Below are 26,621 nucleotides of genomic sequence, written 5' to 3'. Positions count from 1 at the left end.
GCCTAGCTAACTTGGCATGTGCTTCACATCTTTGCTCGATGCTGCCTTTGCAGTGAGTCTTACTCTAGCCCTCCCCTGCTTAATGTTGTAGCCCCCCTGCCCCTCATGCACTGCTGTCCTGCACTTTTTCTTTCCAATAGCAGTGTCTCTTATAAACATTGTGTATATATTCCCCAAATAATTTGTCTATTAACTTTACTGCTTACTGTGTATCTCCTCCATTAAAATAGGAGCTTTTTGAAGGCAGAGACTGGTCAGTTTGTGCATTCCCAGCATCAGGAATAAATAGTAGAGAATAAATATGTGTTAAATAAATGACTTGATAAAAGCAGCTCTTTTTTAGGATTTCTTTAGTAAATTGACAGATTCTCATTTCCAGTGATTGTTTTATTCATTAATTTATTATGAATGGCAAACTCATCAGTTGGTGTGAATAGCATATAAATTGTGTGTGACTTGTGATGTCTAGTTTTCTGGGATCACTGTATTTGGCAATAAATAAAGAACTCAGATGTAAAACTCATTAACATGTGGAGTACTAAGTGTTAAAAACACAAAGATTCTCAGATATAGACTTGAACACTTAGCTGCCTTTAAATATAATTGGTGTAAAAGACTTTCACTATTAATATTGTGGCCACAAAAGTTGAATTTCAAAGTATGGGGTGATGGAGGAGGGAGAAGGGATGAGGAAGGAAGACAGAGGGAAGCAGGAGGAATCTCTTGGTGAAATTGGAAGATACTTCAGCAGAGTCATCCCAATGTGCCAGTACACTTCTTTTTGTTAATTTAACCCTTTACAGATGAGCTAAAACATGAAAACACTTAAATGAAGATTAAGTCTATAATGTTTCAAAATTTTCATTTAGCTTAATTCAGTTCTGAGGCATTAAGATAGTTTACAAATGCTCATTTTTATTATTTAAAGATATATTTGACATTTAGTATTCAAGGGGGATAAAGGTGGTAAATGATATCTTAGAACGATGTTAAGAAACCTGGAAATTGCTGGTACAGTGGCGCATGCGCGGGAGGCAGAGGCAGGAGGCAGGAGGATCATGAGTTCAAAGCCAGCCTTGGCAAAAGTGAGGCGCTAAACAACTCAGTGAGACCGTATCTCTAAATAAAATACAAAATAGGCCTGGGGATGTGGCTCAGTGCCCCTGCATTGAGTCCCCAGTACCAAAGAGAGGGGAAGAAACTTGAAAATCAAATACATTTTTTATATGAACTTAAGTTCAAAGCCTAAATGACTTGCCTTTTTTCATGCAGCCAGTTAATGGCAGAATTGGTACTAATTCTATCACATATTTTCACTAAAGGATTCTTAATAGGAAAGGAGCATATAAGCCAGGAGATGACCTAGGGAACGATTATGAGTTTGTTTGGAGATCTGTGTTTTATCTGAAAATTTTCATTTAGTTAAGCTGAGTTTTAGGGCATTATGGTAAATACACAACTAGGCATAGAATGAGCAAATATAGATCATGTGCTTTTAGAACTGGAAGAGTGATTGCAACATCCCATTACCACTGCAATACCCTCAGCTTTACAGATAAAATTAAACCAAAACCTCCTGACTGCCAACCTAGAGCACCTACTGTTAGATCTGCTATTGCAAAAGTTGTATTTTTCAGCATATTAAAATAGAGGTACACCTCAGGTGCATGACAAGCATCTCATTTAACAATGTATTGCAAAAGAAACAATTTATAGAAAAGATTAAGAAGTGAAAACTTTTCAGGTGTCCCCAGCTGGAGGAGGAGGAGTACAGTGGGACTGTCTTTTGATCTGAATTTGCTTATGATAGACTTAGTTGCACCATATAGATATTTAATAAAATTCAAATGTACAAATGGTGTGCATTGTTCATATTTTAGTATCTGTATATGAAAGTTCCCTTGAAATGATCTCTTGGAGGTGGGTGGCCGTCACTGTGGCCTAGGCAGTGGGTTTCCCTGTGTGACTAGCAGAGGAATCATCATGCAAAGCCATTACCAGGGGCCCATGGAGGTCCTTTTTCTGCTAAGCAGGTGAATGGTATGAAGCCTCTTAGAATTTTGAGAAAGAGCCTGCTGAGACATGAGCAGTTTTCAGATTGGGTCTGGAATCTTTGGGAACAGAGAGTAGCTATCCTTGAGCAGTTGGTTACTTGGAATCCTTATATTAATGTTAAAAGTCCTTGTCAGAATTTTTATTGTCTTGTGTTTTCAGCTTTTCCACTGATGTAAGGTTTTCAGTTTTAGCGGGCAGTAGTCTGGGTACTATTGCTTTACTGTCCTGGTGTCATGCACCTGTGACCTTTATCTCACTGAAGGCATGCTGTGGTGTGTTGTTTTCAGTTAAAGTCTGTGTCACACACTAGCTAGCTTACCAACTCTACATGCATTTGTGGAAATATCCTGCAGATTGGAGTTACATCCTATCCTGGTAGAGCCATGTGTTTAGAAGTTCAGAGATACTACCTGTTGGCAGGTGTGTCTTGTCAAATGGTGAGTGCCCAGTAGGTGGGAAGAGGTGCAGTTGTGTTAAGATAACTTGTCTGGAAGCTCCTGCTCCTCATTTAAGTTGTTATTGAGGCTTAGTATCTAAGAAAGCTGTTTGTCATTGTTTAGAAATCACAGTTCTGTGCTTGTCTGTCGTGCCCAAGGCCCTGGGTTTGTTCTCCAGCATTGCACAGCACCACCACCAACCACCACCAGGAACCATAGCTCCAGAATTAGAGACAGCTTTAAAGTCCTTGAATTATTCTGAGAGTTTAGCTCTCATTATTTTCTATATCTTCTGGATTTGAAGTTTTGAAAAACTTGATGTAGTTTATTCAAATGATTGAAAGTTTTCCTGGTAAAGACTGACTTTGAGGCTGAAGAGAGCCCATATTCCTCTTTCATTTCTTTTAAGGTGTGGCAGTATGAGGGCAGAAGTCGGGCTAGAGTTTGAGCTAAAGCTGTGTGGAAACTTTGCCAGCCAGTTGGCTGACTCTGAATGGTAAGCCAGGAAGAACCACCCACGTTTTCCATTTTGGATTTGAATCACAGAAAACAGGTTTCTTGTAGAAACCATTTGGCATTAAAAAGTGTCTGGAAATTTTGTCTTTGATTAAATGATATTTTATCTTGTGCATGTGTTTTAAATTAATTATTTTCTCCCTTTTAATCCATAGGTGAAATTTCATATTTGGCTTTCCTACAGTACTGACCGTAACCTAATTTCCAAGATTTTTATAAAGGTAGACTCAAAAGGACTATACTTTCAGGTAAGGATCTGATTTTACTTGATCTTGATAATATATAGCCACTTTGGCAGAACTCTTAAGTTCTCAGATTTCTGGAATAGAAGTATAGGTGAATTTTTAAAAATGGTAGTAACTTGAATTCTCCAGACAGATTCTCATCTGTTTGATATTAGCTAAGAGGTATCAATGTGATTGACTACTTGAAACAATTAGAGAAACAGTATACAATGGCAATTAAAAAAAACACACAGGCCTGGTGTGGTGGCATATGCCTATAATTCCAGCAGCTCAGGAAGCTGAGGTAGGAGGACTGCAAGTTCAAAAGCAGCCTTAGTAATGGAGAGGCACTAAGCAACTCAGTGAAACCCTGCCTCTAAATAAAATACAAAATAGGGCTAGGTGTGTGGCTCAGTGGTTGCGAGCCCCTGAGTTCAATCCCTGGTACAAAAACAAAAACACCAAACACAAACACATATATTCATACTCATTTAAAATTGCTTTAAAACTGTTTTAAATTTTTTTTAGTGTGAGAATCATCCTTTATTCTAATACCTGTCATCTATTGTCGCCTGATTGATTGACCAATCTATCACCCATTCATCCCTTCATCTATCTATCTCCTATTTATTTAAAGCTTAACAAATGGATGGTTTAAAAATAATTTCTCTACCTCTTTGGCATACCAAAGTACTGTAAACAGTTCTGGACACAAGGGGATTACAGAGAAAGATTTATGCTCAAATATTTTGGAATTAATAAGACTAGTATTTAGAAATGAATTTTCCCCACGTAGAAAGGTAATTGTACCAGAAACAATCAAACATCTCCCTCCCCATTAGTCCAGAAAACCACATTTTATAGAAAAAATTGTGCTGAGTTGGGATTGTTATCATGTTCCTGGATACAAGTGAAAACCTGTATCCAGTTTTTAAAATAATTGCTGAATTTATCTAAGTGATCATGAGATATTGATTCACTCACCAGTGTTTGTACTTCTATAGGAGAGCTACTTTTCAATTTTAGAGTATGTAAAGTTTAAAATTGTTGGGATCATTTGAAGGACAGTGGCAAATGAATGAAGTAGTCTAAAAGTTACTTTTCAATAATGCATTGTAGGAGGACTCTTGTAGACACTGACTCTTGTAGACACTTCCTAATTATACACCAGTGAACAGAAATTAGTTTGCATAACTATAATATACCAACAAGGAGAGAGCCCAGTAGAGAGAAACTGGTTTGGAATTTATAGCAAGAACCAGGTGATGTGGATCTAATTTCTTTTCTATCCATCCCAAGATTGCCCTTACTCAGATCCTATAGTAACTTCTTACACTCTTCTTCTTGCTTCTTCACACTCCAGGGCCTCCCTGTCACCATAGCAGTAGTTCTCAAACTTTTTGGTCTTAGAAACTCTTTATATTGTTAAGTGAATGAGAAATTACGAGACTTTTTGTATATGTCTATTATATGTCCATCACAATTTACTTGTATTAGAAATTAAAATGGAGAAAAATATCAGAATGTATAAGTACATATGTGTTTGCTGCAGGGTGATGACACTGGCACAATCTTGGGGCTTCTGGAAAACATTGTACACTCATGAGAGAATGAGAGTGAAATAGCAAGTAACATTATTTTTGAATGTAAGATTTATCAAGGTCTTATATACAGCAAGACCCACCTTTTTTAGTGTATAGTTCTGTGTGGATTTCAGTAAATGCACATGGTTGTATGACCACAATGAAAATATAGAACATTTCCATCTCCCCAGAATGTTCCCCTACCACAGAGCCAGTCCCCTCTAACTTATTTCTTGTCCCCATAGTTTTCCCTGTTCTGAATATCATATAGATGGAGTTATAATAGAGGTAGTATTTTGAATTTGGCTTCTTTCATTCACATAATGCAATTGAGATTTAATTGTGTTGTTACACCAATAACCTGTTCCATCATACTGCAGTTACCATCTGAAGGACATTTGGGTTGTTTCTAGTTTGGGGTGGTTATGTGTTTAGTATTATTATTAAAATAGTTTTGACCTTGCAGACCCTTCAGAGGGTCTCAAGAATTCCCTGGGGTCCTGAGACTTCTCTGAGAACCTCTGAGAATGATATGGCCTATAGCATATCATTTCCGTGTTGTCTTCTAGCCTGAGTGTGATGTGCTCGGTCTAGCTCAAGGGTCTCCTGCGCATGCCTTTCTAAACTTTCTTCCCACTATTATGCCTACACTATTAATTCCTGAGGCTCTTTATCATCATGGCCATCCTTGTGCCATTGCTGTGCCTCTTCCCAGTGCTCTGCAGTAGTTCGAGGACTTGGTGGTTTCCCGTCTTCTTGAGGGTAATGTTTTCTCTCAGTCCTGACTGAGGACCTACCTGGCACACAGAAGATTTAGAATATTGTTTACTCATTCAAACACAATTCCTTTAGGTTATTTCACCAGACATTTGATTGTTTTTAATGGGCTTTTCCATATATTGTTACATTTACCCTTCATTTCAGCTCTGTGAAGTGAGTAGCACAAGGGATGTTGAGCAGCTTTTATTTTTACCAAATACAAGTCCTAAAGCTGTGGTCCTTAACCAAGTTGCATATTAATCAATGTCCTGATGCTCAGAACAATTAAATCCTAATTTCTGGAGGTCATGCCTGGGAATTTATATTTGTAAAAGCAGCATCGTTAAATCATAGAATCATTATTGCAGGTTATACCTTCAAGTCTTGATGGAGTACTCAAGACTGGAACCCAGGTCTTTTGAGTGCTGCTTTATTAGGGCCTTTCCCTCTACACTGTGAACTTTCATAGCCCAGAAGCAGTACACAGATTTAGAGAGCCTTGGTTTACATGTCAGGCTTCTATGGAGACACCATAGCATTCAGACCTGAACACTGATTTTAGAATTAGAAGACCCATTTCTGGTTTGGCTTTGCATTCATTAACTGTGGGTTAATAAATACTTGAATCTGTTTCACTTTTAAAGATACTTCCTTAAATTCTAGAAGCCTTTTGTGGGTATAAAATTAGATAATGTGTTAAAGGAGTTTGTAAACTATAAAACTTACTTGTTTTCAGCCTGCTTTTCCATATATTTTTTTGACTAACTTTGCTTGAGTTTCATAAATTACACAAGTAAAATGTAAATACAGCCTTTCAGCAATAGTCAAAGAACACAATTATTTGAAGTTAAAACCTAGAGGTCACTGTTAGTTGTATACTTTCTATCCTTTGTGCATTTAAGTGAATAAATATGTGTGCATATAAAGAATTCTTTTGGGCTGTCTTAACATATATAGAATCTGATTTTGTACTTTTGTTCCTTCTTTTTTTCTTAAGTAACAGCAGATCTTACAAATTCCATATTAGGATATTTTGTAAATCCCTCTAGTTCTTTTGGTAGTGGCATTTTTTTCATATATTCTCATATTGATGGACAGCTTGTTTCTATTTTTTTTCAAATATTTTTTAGTTGTACATGGATGCAGTATCTTTATTTTGTTTGTTTACTTTTATGTGGTGCTGAGGATCGAACCCAGTGCCTCACACATGAGAGGCAAGTGCTTTACCACTGAGCCAAACCCCAGCCACCTCTATTTTTTATTTATAAAAATACTGTTATAGTTAAAGCTTTGTCCCAGGGTTTCAGAAACTGACTTCCAGACCACTCACGTATAATCGAATCAAGCCTTTATTGAAGCATACCAGTGGTGGCTGATCAGAACATAAAGCTGTTCCCCTGATCAGCCCTGAACAATTGCAAGGGCACTCCTTATAAGCCTGAAAACCGCAAAAGGGATGTTCAGGGGGTCTAGCCAATGCAAGCAAGCCAGGTTACAGAAGCGGGACAATGTAGTCAAGCGGAGGGAAGCCTAACCAATCACAGTTAGCCCAGTCACCCCAGTTACAGAAACAGAGCCCCATTACCCTAGTTACAGAAACAATACCCCATTAGGTAGTTCCATGTTCTTAAAGGTTTCTATAACAAAAGGAGAAGAACATCTTGCTCCAGTCATGACTCTTCTACTTGGCATGGTTGTTTTATAGGATGAAGTCAAAACAAAATGGAGTCACATTTGCTCCTACTACCACAATACTAATGAACTTTCTTAGCTCTTTCTTATTAAAACATTGATTAATTCTTACCAAAAGATTATGATGCATTCTGCTGTCATATATGTATGTGTATATATATATGTGTGTGTGTGTGTGTGTGTGTGTGTGTGTATAATCACCTGTCCACAAAGTATACCAAAAAATAAAAAATAAAAGATCAGTTTTGTTTCTAAGATATTGGGGAGTGAAGTAGTAAATGTCTTCTATCTGAAATCTTAGCCCTTTTATCTGCACAAGAGAACTTAGACTTTTTAATTGTTATAAGACATACTAGACTTTTTCTGAGAGAACTTTTTCATAAAGTTTTTGAATGTTTTATTGGTTTTATTTGTATGGTACTCTTATTTCACTGTTTGGATAGACTTTTACAGACTGTGTGTATTGCTTAAGTGTACCTCTTTAGGGCTATGGTTGTGGCTCAGTGATAGAGTGCTCACCCAGTGTGGCACTGGGTTTGATCTTCAGCATCACATAAAAATAAAATAAATATAATAAAGTTATTCTGTCTTTTTACAACTAAAAAAGAAATTTAAAAAGTGTACCTCTTGGGCTGGAGTTGTGGCTCAGTGGTAGAGCGCTTGCTGGCATGTATGAGGCCCTAGGTTTGATCCTCAGTAACCACATATAAGTAAATAAAATAAAAAGATCCATTGACAACTAAAAAATATTTAAAAAAGTGTATTTCTTTAAGTGTGATTACTGTATGATTGCCTTTTAATAATCACAGCAAACCATGGTAGTGTCCACTTATGGTAGGCACTGTGCCAACAGTTTAGTATCTATGATCTTACTTCTTCCCAATAACCCAGTGAAATTGATGTTATTACCCAAATTAAGCACTTAGAAATGGAAATTTAGGTCAAATCTCTTGCCCAAGTTTAGATATGGATATAGGATCCAAAAATCTTGCTTCTAATTGGGATGCTAAACTATTTCCAAGGTTATACTGGATCAAAGATGGTATCTCATATCTTTTGTATCACAGTTTCTTTAAAAAATTTTTTTTTAGTTGTAGGTGAACAAAATACCTTTATTTTATTTATTTTTATGTGGTGCTGAGGATCAAACCCAGTGCCTCACACATGCCAGACGAGCACACTACCAATGAGCCACAATTCCAGCACCTACATCACAGTTTCTTTTTAAATTACTTATATTTATATGTTTTACTAACAAGTAAAACTAGTAATAATTGAACAGATACAGGAAGAATCCATTCTCTGTAGTATTCATTTTGTATAAAGTATTTATAATAAAAGCAATATACTACTATAAGATGATAAAAGCAAACACTACTTGCTGAACTTAATGATAAGAATGGAGGTTGAGAGTGAAAAGTGAGGAATTGATGTTGAGTTCTGTGTATTAACTAACCTTGATAAATGGTGCTGTTTCCTCACTGGTTAAGTAGTATAGATTAAATAGTTGGCTTAACCAGTTGTCATCTCTAGTAACATAATGAAGAAGAAATTACATTTGACAATGGTAATCCAGAGGAATTGCCAAGTGGAATTCTAGAACTATTTTCCTGTACTGTGAGTAATAAGGAAAACATTTCTGAAAGGGGTTATTGATGACAAATAAAAGGTGAAAATGGTTCGTAGATGAAAGTGACACCAAGGCATCTCATAGAGTTTTTTAGGTTCATTGAAATGACTGTTCATATTTTATTATAGACATCATTGAGTGTTTTCAGGAGCTATGGCTGATTATTTCTCAAAAATGATCACTGTCATTGGAATTCAGCAAAGAGAACTTTCACATATATTCTCTGTGTGTGCTTATGTCACATTTCACTTGAATGATAAAATAGTTTTAAGTGGTGTCATCTTCCTGACCCTTATTCAGTTTCTTTAATGTGTCTTATACTTGAAATATGGTGGGTGAATGGCTGAAACAAATCTATTGGTAGAGTCTCAGACTTACTTGCTGAACTCCTTATTTTGTTAAGAGGTTAAGAAATACTTTTGGCTGATACAGGTTTGGTGATTGACAGGAGAGCACGAGTGTGCTGGCTCCCCTTCCTGTGTGGGCTTGTTAGTCTGGCACCACACAGGATGGGTCCCAGGAAGCACTGGGTGGTTGTGACTTTAAGTCACTGCTGGTATATGTAGATTCAAATCAAACCTAGGGCAGCCTTCTCTAAGGAATACATTTTAAAAAATACTGTTTTATCTTTTTCTCTTATTTTTATATTCATAAGTTACTTAAATAGATCCAGAAATAGCATTGTACTTTGTCCCTTAAGTGAGGCTACTTTTTAAGATAACACTCTCTACCTTTTAGAAGAATTCACTTGCGTTTCCAGACTTTACAATCTGATATTTTTGTTGATGTCCTACATGAAAAATTTCAGTGTATGGAATTTGAATACTCATGTATAATTTGTGGCAGTGACTGAGAAGCATTGGGCAAGTTTTTTCCTCCATCCTTGTGTGGACATCACATTCCTTAGCCTACTATTTATTTTGTATCTGTGTTTTAGTGCAACCATAACAAGTTCATTCAAGTTGTGGTTGAACTGAGGTTAAGTGGTATTATGGTTGTTTGGCAAGATGTGGACATAAACACTTCTTAAACACAGGATGGCCTGAGGTGACTGTATGTTCAATTGCATAATCACAGACTGTGCTACACAAACACAGGAGTGAGTACATGGGCCACATGCATCTTCAGGGAGAAATTGCCTCATACCCTGGAATCTACTTTTAAAAACAATTGTAGAGTTCCCTTGAGGGTTTTCTTAGACCAGTGTATATTGGGAATGGGCACATTTTTACTGTATTTTCTTCTCCTTCTCTCCTTCCTCCATCCCTTCCTGGTATTTTTGTCACTTGAAGGCTGTTTTGCTGAAGTAATACCTCTGAAGTAATTCACCCTGTAGGGACTGTGTGGAGTGGAGAGTCATTCTACTTGAAATTACTAGTAATGTGCCCAGTCAAGGCCAACTCCTAGGTGTATGTAAGAAACACGTCTTTGGAGCTCCTGAATAGTATTTAAAACGCTTAATGTTACTCTGGATAGCTGAAGAGCTGAAATAGAATGCCTGTGCAAGTAGGAAGAAGGGCCTGTGGGGGATACTCTGTATTTTTTTGAAAATGAGTATATTTGAAAAAATTTTTTTCTTGCTTACTTGCTGTTTGCAGAACTTAGAAGAAAATTATATGTGTTTGATATAGGACTGTTTCTATAATCTTAACTTTTATTAAATGCATTTGTTAAAGGACTGACTTTTCAATATATATTTATAATTGAATACATTTCTCATATGTTTTATTCAAACTGATTTTGATGGTAAATATAGAGAAACCAAATGCAATTAAAAGTACTTTCTTGACAGTGATCATTATAGATTTTTATTTGAAATATTTGTTTTTTGGTTTAGCAAAATAATCAGATATCAGGTTTAAATAGTAAGTGAAGTTGAAACACAAGGCTTGAGACAAAAAGAACCCCATGCTCTGCCTTTCCTACGTCTCTCCAGGGGCGACTATGTTTAAGCCGCCTTCTTGTGTTTTTTTTTTTTTTTTTAAACCTGTTTCTTCTGGCATTTACTACCATCTAACTAAATAATATAACTTCTGTAGCTTGCATTTTCTTTCTTTCTTTTTGCAGTGCTGGAGATTGAACCCGGGACCTTGTGTATGCTAATATACCTATGTTTTCAACTGTAAATATTATCTTTTGATTTCTTTTCACAGGTGATGAGGATGTAGGCCCCTTCCACTTACCATTCTGTATCCTCCCAATGATAATTTCATCTAATTTTGGTTAAGTCAGCGTTCTTTATCTACAGAATTATCATTTGAACACCGATAAGAGCGGTCACAGAGGATTCAGTGATCATTTTCTCTTACTCTAACTTTTCTCCTCAGAGAAGGTACTTTGTCCTAAAGTGCTTAGCTTTCTACTTATCAAGCACTCATTTTTCTCTTGAGTTTTATGATGGAATTCTAAATCTCAAATGGTAAAATATTCTTCAGCTCTGGTTTTCTTTTGGTGCCAGGATTCGGATCCAGCTGTGTCTAGACTGCTTGCTTTCTGGCTTCCACAGAGCTGCCATTGTGAGACAGCCACCACCTTGGAGAAGGCCTTGGACCTCTCCCTTTCTGGAATAAATGTTCTCTCTAAATATATGTGTATATACTTCTTATATAAATTAGTATTCTAGTGTATGTATTAGAATTAGTATATGTATTATATAAATATGTACACCTGTGTGTATGTATCCTCATTTTCCCATGAGCGGGATTTAAAACAAATTTATTTTCTAATTACTAGTATGTAAGAACATACGTGATTTTTTTTTCCTGAATTTTGTGTCCTGCATTCTTGCTAAATTTATTTATTAGCTCTAGTAATTGTTTGTAGATTTTTCTAAGGTTCTTTATGTAAATGACTATATCATCTGTACTCTTCTGTCTTCCTGATCCTTATACCTTGTATTTATTTTTCTTGCCTTACTGCAATCACTAGAGAGTATAAAGTCAGAATTTTTGCCTTATGTTTCACCTCAGGAGCAAATAATTCTCTTCTTTACCTTTAAGTATTTTGTTAGCTTTAGTCCCCGCCCCACCTTGTTCATTAGTTTCAGGAAGTTCTTTATTCTTCCTGATTTGTGGGGTATTTTTTTAAAAAAAATTATTATGAATAGTTGTTGTATTTTGTCAAATACCTTTTCTATATCTATTGAACTGATCCTGAGGGTTTTCCTCTTTGTTAATGTGGTGTATTACCTAGGTTGATTTTCAAGTATTGAACCAATCTTGCATTGGGTAAACTTTACTTACTCATGATGCATATTTTTACATCATGTATTTAATTTGCTAAAATTTTGTTAAGTTTTTGTTTCTATATTTGTGAGGGATAAGGGTTATAATTTTCACTTTTTGTAATCTCTATCAAGTTTTGTTATAGACATTGTGCTAACCTTATAAAATGGTTTGGGCAGTGATCCTTCTATTTCCTGAAAAAGTTTGTATAATGTTGGTGTATTTCTTTTATGAATCTTGATAGAATTTACCAATAATCAAAAAAAAAAATTACCAGTGAAACCATCTGGACTTGGAGCTTTCATTTTTGGAATACGTTTGATAACAGATTCAATTTCTTTAAAAGATATACGGCTACTTAGATTATCTCTCTTCTTGTGTCAATTTTGATAAGTTGTATTTTTCAAGAAATTTGTACATTTCATAAAAGTTTAATTTGTTGGCATAAAGTTATTTTTTCTTCTTAAATATCTGTGGGATCTCTAGAGGATTTTTGTTTTATCTATTTATTTTTCATTTCTAATATTAACAATTGATATTTTCTTTCTTTTTTTCTTGAATGGTCTTACCAGAAGCTTATCAGTGTTTCTGGTTATTTTAAAGTCCCAGACTTTAGCTTTGTTAATTTTTTTCTCTTGTTAGTTTATTAGCTATTTCAATGACTTCTTTATTTTTTAATTTTTTGAATGCTTTGTTTCTTGTTTCTTAAGAACCTTAGGGGAGGGGCTGGAGTTGTTGCTCAGTGGCAGAGCACTTGCCTGGCATGTGTGAGGAACTGTGTTTGATTCTTAGTACCACATATAAATAAGGTCCATTGATAACTTAGGAAAAAAAAAAGAACCTTAGATGATTGTGGTAATCTTATTTTTTTTAATTTAACATTAAAAATTATAAAATTCCCTTTAAGCATTTGTTTTAGCTGCATTCCACAACACCCCCTAAGCTACACTTTCAGACCAGTGCGTTTTCTTTTTGTTGCCATTGGGCTCAAAGTATTTTCTAAGTTTCTTTTTGACCTCTTTTGACTAGTGATCTCTTAAAGGTATATTGTTTAATTTATATACATTTGGGATTTGGATTTAGCTAGATATCCTATCCTTGCTGGTTTCTAATACAATTTTGTTGTGGTTGAAGAATATACTTTGTGGGGCTTCAGTTCTTTTATATATACTGAGATATATTTGTAGCACATCATATGATCTGTCTTGGTAAGAGTACTGTGGACATTTAAAAGGAATATATGTTCTCTATTAGATTTTCTCTGAATGTTAGGTAAATGTAGTTGATAGTGTTGTTCAGATATGGATTTTCTTTTTTGTCTAATCTATCATTTACTGAGATGGGATATTGACATCTTCTATGATTGTCTCATTGTCCTTCTATTAATTATGTTTGTTTTTGCTTTATGTATTTTGGAGCACAGACACACTCATAATTGCTGTGTCCTTATGATGAATTGTCCTTCTTATATGTAAATGAAATGTTCTTTTTCTCTGGTAATACTAAGAGTTAATTAGAAGCTCTGTGTGTGTGATGGTGCTGGTATTTCTCCTTTGCACAATCAGCATGGACCCTGCCTTGTCATTAGGAGTCTCCTTTGATCTGGTCCCCCTAGTTTCCAACCTCACACCTTGGCCTTGATTAGTATCTCAGTTTCATAGCCGTTCTGGAGTTGTGCCTCAGGAACAGACCTGCTTCTCCTGGGGACCTCCTCCCCACTGTCCTTGACAGGTTTCAGCTTTGTCTGGTTTGCTAAATCAGTTTCCAGTTATGCATTGGTTTTCCTCTTTCGCAAATTTTGTTGATTTGTCTTATATGTTTTTATCTTTTCTCTCATTTTTATGTTCTTTATTGTTATTTCTGTCTCAAAATAAAAACTAAGAAGGGCTGGGATATAGTTCTGTGGTGAAGTGTCCCTGGGTTCAATCCATAGTACCAAAGAAACCAAAAAAAACCCCCAAAACAGAAAAAAGATGTTTACTTTCTTTGTGCTTGGTTTGGTAGACATTAAATAGTAATTTAGACATTTTCAATTTTGTAGTTTTCATAGTATTGTCACTTTTTTGTTTTTGTTGTTGTGGAGGTAACAATCCCATGAAATGTTGTTATAGCCAATTAACTATTCTTTGTATTATGAGAATTTTTATTACTGTATTATTTCAGGTATATTCATTTGAAAATGAACATATTAGGTTAGGCCTATTATATAGAATAGAAATTTCCTTGATCTAGGATTCAGATTCACTGAGTTATTACTTTTTTAATCTGGGTGAGTCATGTATACACACTACCCCATTCTTTACCTGGAAATGGAAAATGTAAACTTTACAGTTGTTAAAGTCATCAACCTTTTGAGATAATAGGAAAGTGTTTCAAAAGTTATAAAGTAGAATATAACCTGTATAAGGTGATGTACTGACTGTTATACTCTTGGGTAGTTAGGAATTGAGTTGTGTTTATGTTCTTTGGTAGTTGAGTTTGGCTGAATATTCTTTGTGGTGTAAAACTTGTTCTATGCTTTGAAGAACAATTTTTGTTTCATAACTCCTTCTTAGCCCAGGATTTAGTCCTGCATGAAGGTAGGATTGACAGCTGCCTAAATGCTGTTACTTAATGGCTGCCCAGGAATTTACAGACCTCAAAATTGCTCCATGTTCAACCAGGTATTTTGGAATATGTCATCTGGCTGTGGCATGCCAGCTCCATTTAGTGTATCAGGAGAACAGGACTTTAAGAAATAAGATACAGGTCAGTTAGGTTTTTTTTTTTTTTTTTTTTTTCTGTACAGGAGAGTTGAACAAATCTAAAATCTGTGGATGGTTTTGATAGCAATAGCTGTGAGCCTTGGTTAGCTAAGAGATGGTCTCTAGTAAAGTCAGGATAATATGGCTATTCAGTTCTTTTAGATCCAGCCCTGCTTGATCTCTTAATCATTGTAGTACTTATATAGTTATCATCATATTCAAGCATGAAATGAATGGCCCTTGGAGACCAGAGATCTAAGTATTAGCAGCTTAGCAACACTTCTACTCATGCAAGCCTCTTAAAGTATGTTTCAGAAGTAAGGGAAAATGAAAGTTTTCCTACCCTTAATTGGAAAATCTAGGGGAAAATGGAATGTTAGCAATTGCTGTTACTAGCATAACACAGTTGGCATTTGGACAAAGTGTAAAGCTTTCATTGATATAACTTATTTAATTAGTTTGGAATTTCCTCCTCCCCTTTAATGAATTGTAGTCACACATTAGAGATCTGTCTTATTTTTTTTTTAACAACAGAAACTGTAGCTATATAACTAATATAACTGTGATCTTTTAAATTTGTTGACATAAGATATAAATAGCTTTAGTCCTTAAAAAAAATCATGTGGGTTTTGGTTTTAGAAGCATTTCTTGATCTTTACCTTTATTTATGATCTTCTTGGTCCTACAGATGTTTAAAATAGTCTTTATCATGAGGTAGCATTATTATTGAATTATTATTGAATTTGATACTTTGCTGATAACTGCAGTGTGATGATTTTAAAGTTTTCTGATACACTTTGTGTGTGCTGGTCAGGTTGCTTATTCCTAGTACCCCTGTCTCTCTGAATATATTTCTTTTATTTTAAATTTTTTTTTTGTAGTTGTAGATGGACTGAATGCTTTTATTTTATTTGTTAATTTTTATGTAGTCCTGAGGATCGAACCCAGTGCCTCTTACATGCTAGGCAAGTGCTTTGCCACTGAGCTACAGCTCCAGCCCTCTGAATATATTTCTGATATGACAACCCTGCTTCCTTCCATGCCCAGTTCGCTCTTTTGGAATTCACAACATTCATTGTGATACTCTGGGAGATAATTCCATGTACATATTCAATTTAATCACAGGGCAGCACTATTTGAATTCTACTTTATCTTTTCTGTTATTGTCGACCTTAATTTTTGAGGTTCTTTTAGAAAAGTCATCATTATTGTAAATAACTGTCTCTAAGTCCTTGAGTGTGCTTGATTGTCCCGGTGTTTCTTTTGTAGGAGTAGGCCAGTCTGGGTTAACAATTCTTTCTGCTAACTAGTTTAGTATTTTAATCAAGTAATTCTCAGCCATAATTTTATTATTGAGCTAAATCAGTGTTGGAGGTGAATGGTGATTCTAGGCCTAAATCTCTTCCAGTGGCTTTTACTATGGAGAGGGAGCACAAAAGTTAAGGATTCTGTGCAGTTTGGTATTGGCACTGATATTGGGTGAGCCACACATTTGGGGTTGTTCTAGGCTAGAAAGCAGTAATCAGACAGTATAGGCTTTAGAACCCAGAGTAGCAATGAAAATGATATTGCTTATGGAGACTTTATCCCACCTTTTATAAATATGTAAACAGAAATTTACATTAGAACTTGCTCAGAGTATTAGAAGAAAAGGAAAGCAATATGTTTGTATAGCAGCAGTCCAGAGGTGACTAAGCTTTGGTCCAGAGGTGACAACTGTTGGTGCTGTCATTCGTCCCTTTTCTTTAGGATTCACAAGCAATGAAACTATATAGTTACTCTCTGGGCTTTTCTCAGGGTGAGGGATTTTATTAGAATCACTTGATAGATGTTACAGCAATTTTAAAAGGTCTAATCTGTTCTTAATTAAAGGGGAGAATGTTTTAATTTATTGAGCAGCAAATACTGAGTGCTCATGTGTGAAAGGTACAGTGGGTCAGTTCTCTGGGGAAGACCAAGATGCTGTTCTTGCTCTAGACGAGTTAAAACTTTGTAGGGAAAATCCAATACCAAATTATAGTAGAAGAGTATCCGAAGAGAGGCATAGTGGAATACTCTGGGAGTCTGGAGAAAGCCTGAAGGAGAAAGACACTCATTTCCATGGTGAAGTAGGAGACTGAAGGTTTCATTGGGGAGGTTGGTGTTTAAGCATTGCTGTACTGGATAGGGTTTGGACTTAAGGAAGAGTTCTTTAGAGTGAGGCACCGGCATGTGTTGGGCATAGGAACGTCAGACTTGCTACAGCGTCCAGCAGATATTTATTATTATTAGTAGTAGTAGTAATAAAGCTAGTGTTTGTTGAATGTTTAAAAGGCTAATGATTGTTTTAAGGGCATTTTTTTTTTTTTTTTTTTTTTGTGGTCCTTGGAATTGAACCCAGAGACTTGTGCATGGTAGGCAAGCGCTTACCACTGAGCCACACCCAGAGCACTAAAGTGCTTATATTAGTTCTTCATAATAATAGCACATGACCCATATGAGGTAAATACTACTATCATCCTTATTTTTCAGATAAAGACATTGAAGTACAGATAGATTTAGAAACTTCCCTGAAGTTACATAGTAGGATTTGATCCCACAGTGGTTCCAGAGCATGCATTTCTACTCACTGTGCTATACTCTGGGAAATGTAGCAAAGCTACATGGAGGTTCATTTATGAATACCAGGATGGATAAGGTATTTTTTAAAAGTTGTTTTCTGTGAGGGTTTTAAACATATTCTCTCGTTTCTCCTAACATACCAGTTTTTCCAGCCTTTGGAATGCCTTTTCTATTTCACCTGGTTAATTTTTCCTCCTTCATTCGTCTGTTACCTTTTCTGTGAGGCTGTTTTGAGGCACCCAGGAAGAAGAGCACTCCTGTGGGTTCCCATGGCTTTGGCCAGTACTATGCCTTCAATACAACGTCCATTAGGTGATAGCATCAATATTTGCTTGTGTATTTCCTCAGTCAGGCTGTGAATTCGTTCATTGAGTCCTTCTTGTGTCCCTAGTGTTGGCCACATCTTTGTTCCTGAGTGAAGATATGAAAAATGTCACCAGAGTGAAAGGGAGGGCAATGAATTCTCAGATTTCATGCTGACTTATTTCTCTGCTTTCTTCTGAAGTTACCGTTGAAATACCTGGAAAAGAGATAAAATTTATGCCATGATGCTTTGGTTGATTGGAGTTTCTATAAGTTTTAAGGAGGGAGATTGTTGTGGCTTTGAGTGTAGCCTGGGCTTTGGGCTTGGCCTCACAGGGGTGTAACATTTGAGTTGGCATAAGGGATGGGGCACACCCAGCTGAGAGCAGCCTGAACCCTGGACGGAGATGGGGTTCAACATGGAATGGCCTCTGGGCTTTCCTGCTACAGGCCTTTTCCAGCATAGAAAGTCCCTCAAAGCTTTGATTTCTTTGAGTCATCAGATGCATGGTCAGTAAAGCATTTGCCATGTTGTGGTTTGAACTGAAGGTAAGTCATTAATACATACGAATATGAAATTCAAATGCTCAGGATGCCCTTTGGTGGTAAACTGCCCTGAAAAGTAGGCCCATTTGGTCTGAATTAAAATACCCTCCAGAAATTCTTTAAAATCTTGAAACCAAAAGTAACCTCCCATTTAACTGACATGTCTTTTGTAATCAGCCTGGCTTGAGTTTCCCTTGATTGTCAGGAGGGACTTTTCAGTGTTGTTTAATCCACCTTCTTGCTCTTTATCTAGAAGCACCCTGACTGTGCTGTGGAGAATTAAGGTGTTGAGGGGAAGCAGGTTAATCAGGCTTGTGGAGGAGAGTGATAAAGGACTGTCATGATAAAGGAGTAGCTGGAATCCAGGAGAGGGTCTTTGTTAAGTAACATCTTCCAACAATCTTTTAAAGTGACTTAGGTGCAACCCCAAGTACTAAAAAATGATGCCTTGAAACTACCTGTGTCTCAAATTAAAGGCTTCCTTCCTAAGAAGTTATGATTAAAATTGGCCCTGTTCTTCCCCAGTAGGGAAGACTCAGTCTTCCTCAATATGGTCAAGGTCATAGCTCCTGATTATTCTGTGAAGAACTAAAGAGAAGTAGGTGTGGATATGGGCCCCACCCCAGAGTATTTTCTATATACTGTGGCTGGTTTTTAGTTTCCTTCACTACTGATTACCAAAGAATTTAATACTGTAGATGGTGACACGTAAACTCTATGACAGTGTCGGGGCTTAGTCTTGTTCCATGTTAAATTCCCAGGGTCTAAAATAGCACTGTCCAGTAGAAATGGAATGTGAGCCTCTATATAGTTTTAATTTTCTAGTTGCTATATTAAGAGAAAGTAAAAAGAAGTGAAATTATTGTTAATAATATCTTTTATTGAATTCTGTATATCTAAAACATTGTCATCTTTATATGTAATCAATATAAAAATATATAGATATTTCACATTCTTTTGTTCATTTTAAGTCTTCAAAATCTAGTGTGTATTTACAGCATGTCTCAGTCTCTGAAGGAAGGAAGAAAAATAGGGAGAGAAGGAGGAAAGGAAAGAAGGGAAGAAGAAAATGGTATGACTTCAAAGGTGAATGAAGAAAGGAATGCTGTTTTGTTTTAGAGTGAGCTAGTGGTTCCTAAGTAGAACAGTGGCTGAATATATCTTACATTTTTAATTTAAACTTGTTTCTAAATGTCTTATCTAACTCCAAGGACACTGGTTTAGATAGGTCAAGGTGTGCTGTCCTTAGTCTATAGGTGCAGTCCTTAGTCTATAGGTGCAATAGCTGAGGTTTAGCTAGGTTGAGGGTGTGGTTAAGCGGGATGCAAATGTGAGTCTTTGGACTTCCAGTCTGGTACTTTCTTTTCACTACTGTGTATCTTCTCATTTGTTTTACTTGGCTGTGGTCCTCTTTCCTGTGGACAGTATGTGGCTCTTACATATGGACAGATATTAATAGATAGACTGAATAATTATTGTTAACACAGAGTTACTTCCAAAATAGCTAAGGAAGCCAGAGGTGGTCCTTGGATCTTCAGAATTACAGAAAGTTCAGAAAAGTTTGGCAAAATAGAAAAACTTGTGAGAAGGTATGCACATGTGCTTCTCTGTAACCATTTCACCTCTGAGTAGTGGCTCTCTTGCAGGGATTTGTCATGAATTCCGTCTGGTATGTGCGACAATGTCTTGTTTCTTACACATAAGGGAACTACTTAACCAGTTTAACCTTTAGTGCTTCAGTTATTGGATTCTACAGCTTTCTTATTCTTGAGCCATTAAGATGATTGGTTTTATTGTGCTTAATATTTAACTTTTTTTAAAATTGTAGATGGGCCAAATACCTTTATTTTATTTATTTATTTTTATGCAATGCTGAGGATCAAATTCAGTGCCTCATGCATGCTAGGCACATGCCCTATCACTGATCTATAATTCCAGCCCTTGTGCTTTACATTTAAATAAAAATTCAAAACAGGAGCTGGGGTTGTGGCTCAGTGGTGGAGTGCTCACCTAGCATGTGTGAGGCACTGGTTTGATCCTCAGCATCATATAGAAATAAATAAAATAAAGATATTATGGTCATCTCCAACAAAAAATTATTTTTTAAAAAATTCAAAATGATTCTTTTGGTCTGATTCAATTTGCTATGGTTAAAAGGCTAAAGATGAATCAAAATTAATTCCTAGAGTATCAGTATGATACGAAAACACTGCAATTTAGCATCCTTTTGGTTGAAACCAAGAGAGATTCCTCTGCAGAGCAAGGTGTGTTAATTGAGTTATCAGTACATAGCACAAACTTGATACAAGTGCTCAAATATTTGAATTTGTGAGAAATAACTCTAGTTTTCAGAAAATGGCATTTATTGAGAAAAAGACAAGCTTAAAATATAGTTTTAAGCTTTCCCTAAGTCAGTAGATATTGTAAAATATTTTGTTCAGTAATACTCATTTTGGGGAATGTACCACAAACTTGAAAAAGTAATGCAAGGTCTTTGTCATTACAGAATCCATGCCTAGATTTGAATTGATCCAAGTTGTAAGCAAAGAATTTAATTTCAGTTTATCTTGCATATTTGGGAACTCAGTCATAAGGAATTATGTACAAAACCACATAAATACATTATCTACCGGCTGCACTAGGGATTTAAGAGTGAGCAGCTCCTACACACATTTTTAGCTCATCTTTTCATGGCGTGAGGAATGTTGTGAAAGCATGTAAATGTAATTCTAAAGTAACTGAAATTTAACCCCTTTATTGCCAAATTCCAGATTTTAAGGCACTTTTGGTGGCCTGAAAATCACACTAGCTTTTTTTTTTTTTTTTTTTAAATCATAATATGGTAACTTAGAATCTTTTTGATGGGGTGATTGTGCTGTGGTCCTTCCTTCAGAAAGCAGTGGAAGTTTGAGTACATTAAGCTACATGGTGACAGTGTTTCTCAACCCTGGCTGAACTCCAGAATCACCTGTGGAGTTTTAGGATGTTAAAGCTGCCCAAACTCATTTGTTTTAAATCTCCCAGTGCTACCTGTATTGCAGCCAGGCTTCACATTCTTGTTGAATAGCTTTCTGAGACTTCTACATTCTGTAATCAGTGTGTCATTTTTTTTTAAAAAAATTGCCTTACTTGTACATTGATGGTGATTATGAATCTCCAAAGTATTCAGAAAAAAATTGTTTCACAGACAGGAAGTCTTGGTTGGAAGTCTTGCAGGAAGTCCTGAGAGAACAGGCCTCAGACAACTAGTAGTTGTGTAGATGGTGATAGCTGGAAGAAGAGGTTGGGTAGATGGTGGTAGCTGAAAAGAAGAGGAACAGGGTAGGCCAAAGCTCAGGGCCTGTAAGAAGAAAGAAAGCCAGGAATAGTGGCACACATCTTTAATATTCTAGTTGCTTGGAAGGCTGATGCAGAAGGATTATGAGTTGAAAGTTAACCTGGGAAACTTAACCACACACTGTCTTGCACTGGCATGGTGTAGCATGGCATGGCATGGCAGGGGATTCAGCACAGTGCTTGCCTGATATGCAGGATGCCCTAGATTCAGTCCTTGTTACCACCCCCGTCCCCTGCCACACACACAAAGAAGAAAGAAAGATAAGCTCTACAAGGAGTCTGTTTGACATGGCTCAGAGAGTTATGGGTTTAACTTTCTGGAAACTATGCATTTCTCCGTATTTTATACTGTTTTGAATCATGTTTATTAATATTATGTGCACTTGTCTGTGCATGGTTTCCATTTTGGTTTTGGTGCCCCGCTATTTTCTTTGGTTTTAGTATTTAGTTGAAACATCATTGAGGTCTCTGATGGGATGCCTGTCCCCCATACCTTTCCTCTTAGAGGGTTCCATAGCGTGTTTGTTTTATTGCTGCTATAACATTGATAATGTATTGATTGCTTCATGTAATTTTTTATGTAAATATCTAATTTTTCATCTAATATTACTGAATTCTTCCTTTAAATGGGTATTATACTAAGACCTCAAAATATAGTGATGAGGAAAAGGAAATTAAAAACAAAAAGCATTTGTATTGTCTGCAACTAGTATTATTAGTTTGTTACTGGGGAGATGCAAATATTATTCAATCACACAAACAAATATTATGACTGTGGTAAGAGATTGATGGAGAGGCAAATGGTGCTTTTGAGAGCACTCAAAGGAACAAGGACCAGGTGCTTCTTTTAATTCTGATTTAAAGTGGTTCAGGTCTTGGGCTTCTGTAAAATTAATTCAGCCAAGAAGTACAATGTTCTACTCAGTGAGCCTAATGTGCCTGCAGGGCTCTTCTGTGTTTGGAGAGCATTGGGGTACTTTCCTTCGACCTCTGATTAACTAGAGTACATTCCAAAGATATGTACATTCCAACCATGGTGGAGAATGTTTTAGAAAAGATTTTGAGTGATACCTAGCTAAGAACACTGTAGCAAGTGATTCTGAGGAAAAGGAGACATAGGAAAAGCATTTTCGTTGTCCACTGTGTGGAGGTATGTATAGTCCAAGTGTATTGGAAGGATTCCTGCAAATAGTTGGAAAGTGAGCCAGAGCCACTGGTTCCCTTTCCATTCTAGGTTCCTGGAGTTTCTGGCTTTTTAAGAGTCCTGAAGCCAATGGATATCAGATGGATACCCAGAGGACTCTGAGGATTATTTATAGCCTTTGTGTGGATGAAGAGTGTCCATTCATTATTCTTCCTGTGACCCCTCTAATCTCAACCTTTCAGGCAAGAGAAGGTCAGAGAGTCTGTCACGCGACCAGCGTGAGCTTCATAAAAGAAGGTTCGGTGCATAAGAAATTGCTAGTGAGTTTTAAATTAAAGAGACAGACTCTCTCATTACCTTTAACCCCAGCTCTGAGACGGCTTCTCCTAGCTCCCGCCTCCAGCCACCTAATGTGGTGGCGAGGTTTACAGCAGAGACTAGCGAGAGAGGGAGAGCATGCCAGGGAGTGAGCTTTTATTGGGGAACAAAAAATTCAAGGGAAAATTCCATCTAATGAAGGTTAAGGGGGGCAGCATCCCAAGGTCAGGGCTGGCGATTGGGTCTTCAGGTCAGTGGCCAGGCACGCCTCTGCACAGACAAGCCCTCGGACCTGGGAAAGGGTGGGGAATGCTTTTTAACACCGCTGTGTTTAAGCGCCTCTCACCCAGCCAGGGAGGTAACTCAGATCACATTCGAGGATGGCCTTCCACAAAAGAGGCCTAAGGATCCCAGAGAAAGATACCTGGTGTTCAGGCTTCACTGTAGGCAGACACTAAAGTTCTCTCTACCCGTAGAAGGAAGTCCGAGCACTGTTAAGATGGCAGAAGGCCCTTCTTCATGTGGCTTCTTCCTTCACCACCGACTCCTCTTTCATCACTTTCTCTTAGCGACACTTGCTTGTTCCTATGGTATGGAAGAATTCTTCATGATGTGAATTCTTGTCCTTCAGGGTTCTGCCCATTTCTTCACCTCAAATACTCTCTATTGCTGAATAAATTCTTATAGCTTAGAAGTTGACAGTTATTTTTTCTGGATTTCTAGAGTTAGTTACTTCATGGCATATATGTCTGGTTTAGTACTATTAAAATTATTTAGTTGTTTAGCTTGCTTCTTCTAGACTATAAAATCTTTGAAGACAGTTTATTCTTTTTGGCTTTTTAGTTACTAAAAACATTCAATAAATAGCACATTCAATAATTTTTGAGGGAATGAATGTAATTATCATTTGCTTTACCAGAGTTATAATTTCCTATAGCTGGGTGTGGTGGCACATGCATGTAATCCCAGTGGCTCAGGAGGCTGAGGCAGGAGGATTGTGAATTCAAAGCCAGCCTTAGCAATTTACTGAGGCCTTAAACACCTCAGTGAGACCCTCTCTGTAAGTATAATATGTATTAAAAAAAGGGTTGGGGATATTGTGCTCAGTGGGTAAGCACCCCTGGGTTCAATCCCTGGTTAAAAAAAAAAAATTCCTATGGCTTTTGATTTGGAATTTACATAGGATGCATAGTTGAACTTTTTGGTCAATTGGTTAAAACCTTTGAGAAATCACCAGTGCAGTTGCACATACTTAATAGTCCCAGCTACTTGGAAGACTGAGACGGGAAGGTGTCTTTAGCACAGGAGTTCAGAGCCAGACTGGGCAACATAGTGAGACCTCTTCTGAAAAATAGACAAATAAAATAAAAAGTCCTTTGAAAAGTATAGAAGTAAAGTTTTGACTCCTTTTTAAAAAATGCCAACAATGATGATGTCATTATATAATGAGGCATTCCTAGTTTTCTCAAGACTACTTTGAATTTTAGGTTACCTTCTTTTATAACTCCTTAACAATTATCAGATTATTGTAAATACCTTTTCAAGAAGAAACACACTTTAAGACTCAAAGGGTGAAGTGAGGCTAAAAAGAACAATTGAAAATCATCACTTTTTAGGTAATTGTGTTAAAGAAGTGATGAGCATTTATAGAAAGATTTGGGAGTGAAGAAAATTCATAGGGTGAGATGTTCCAAGTTAAGTCAAATGTATACCCCAAACAACTTAACAAAGATTGTGTTCTAATGCTGTGGAGCTCATAGTCTGTAAAAGCTTATCTGCAAAATGTTATCAGACCACACACATGCCAGCAGAGTTTGCTTTAATAAGAACTTTGTAGTTCCGCAATACCATTTGGCTGGGTTTCCAGGGCCACTCAGACCCTGGGAAATCTGATGTGCTTTAACAGAATTTTCTACTAGACAGTCAATTGTTAACATGCAATGAGAAATGTATTTCCAGATAAGTATTCTATAGTGAAATAAGCACATCTTGTTCCCCACTGGGTTGATTACTGGGGCAGCATTATGTCTTCTTAAACCTTCCTGGTGTGATAGGGTATCAGGTATCAGAACTGGCCAAGGCGGGTGAAGCGTGGAAACTGATCAGATACTCCTGTATGTGGGTTGAAGACTTGCTGCCCAAGTTTTGTTCTTTGTCAGCTGCCAACATATCATCCTAGATCTCTTCAGGGAGTTGTTCTACTGGACACTAATCCTGTTTCTCATAGTTTCTGGACAATTTTGATCAAAATTGAATGTGTTCCCCTACTACCCTAGCTTTAGTTAGTTCCTCCATTCAAATGGAAGTGTTCATTTCCAAATAACTGGAACTCCCTGTTACTATTATTTTGTAGATAGGGACAAAAAGTTTTCAGGATATTGTATCTTATTAGTCTCTCCTTCCATCATTGTACTTTCTGGACTTGGTGGATGATATTCAGATTTTTGTTTATGAGAAAAAACCATCTTGCTTGAGAAACTTTCTTTGGTTTGACTATCTCTTTCTGCCCAGAACTCTTCTATTTTCTAGTCTTCTGGTGACGTACATCCTTTGTGAAATGTTCATTTAAAATTAGCAGTGAATAAAATGACCTCATCCAAAAGAATCCTGTTTGAATTAAGTGAAATGGATTCATATTGCAAAAAGCATTTGGGATATTCCTGAAGTTTATAGTTGAATAATGTATTCATATCACCCTGTACAGATAAATTTAAGGTGACCTGCTATTGATTTCACCTGATGAATAAGCAGTAAGGAGAAAGATAATTAAAATAATTTGTGTGATTAATTTTACTATTAACTTGAAGAAACTGAATTAAAGCTTATTCAAAAATTCTTTTTACTCTTTTGATTGTGAATAAGAAGTTTGGAGGTTTTGGTCATGTTTTATAATTGGACTGTTTTGTGTTTGATGCTATTGAAGTAAGAGAAAATGTATATGGGTATAATTATAGCCATATCTGTGGTTGTCTTGTTTTTTTGCTGTGAAATCTAGAGAGGGCTCTTCAGAAGTTTTTCTTTAAGGAATATTCTTGATGATCCATAATTTCATTAGGTCAATAAAATACACTTCAAATACTATCAAGAAACTAGCTTTGACTTATTAGCAAGAAAAATGTGTACCATTTTGGCGAGTGTGCTATCGTCAAGTACATAGCACATACTGGTGGTGGTTTTGTGTTTCATTGGATGAACAGTGATCAGCCTCTGTGAGTTTACACAGGATTATCCTATGATTGCTGGTGCCTCTAACATAGTGTGTTGACTGGGCCTTTGGATCAGTGGTTAAAGATGACTCAAGAGCTGGTCCCACTGTGGATTACACAGAGATACCTCCCTCTGATGACCCCTCCTTGAACTTCATCTTTAAGACCAAGACTGTGTCAGTGCACTGGGTTGTTTCTCTGACTTAGTACATGGAAGAATTTGTATTAATTAAGTACTAATTATGTGCCAGGTGTTTGCTAGGTACTCTATTATTTTAGATAAGGCTTTGCACAACTTCAAGA

The 26,621-nt window shown here is 36.6% G+C and overlaps 1 protein-coding gene across 1 annotated transcript in view; it reads left to right on the top strand.

Moving 5' to 3' along the window:
- The window catches only part of Sipa1l1 (signal induced proliferation associated 1 like 1), a 355,392-nt gene that overhangs the window by 40,655 nt on the left and 288,116 nt on the right, over positions 1-26,621 (top strand). Inside the window, exon 3 of the mRNA XM_026401335.2 lies at positions 3,164-3,256. The gene's annotated coding sequence lies outside the window, so the exon portion shown is untranslated. The remainder of the gene's footprint in view (positions 1-3,163; positions 3,257-26,621) is intronic.

Source organism: Urocitellus parryii, chromosome 6, assembly GCF_045843805.1.
Source record: "Urocitellus parryii isolate mUroPar1 chromosome 6, mUroPar1.hap1, whole genome shotgun sequence".
In the NCBI taxonomy this organism is placed as follows: Eukaryota; Metazoa; Chordata; class Mammalia; order Rodentia; family Sciuridae; genus Urocitellus; species Urocitellus parryii.
The sequence above is the reverse complement of the archived record's forward strand: the minus strand, read 5'-3'. Positions and strand labels throughout refer to the sequence as shown.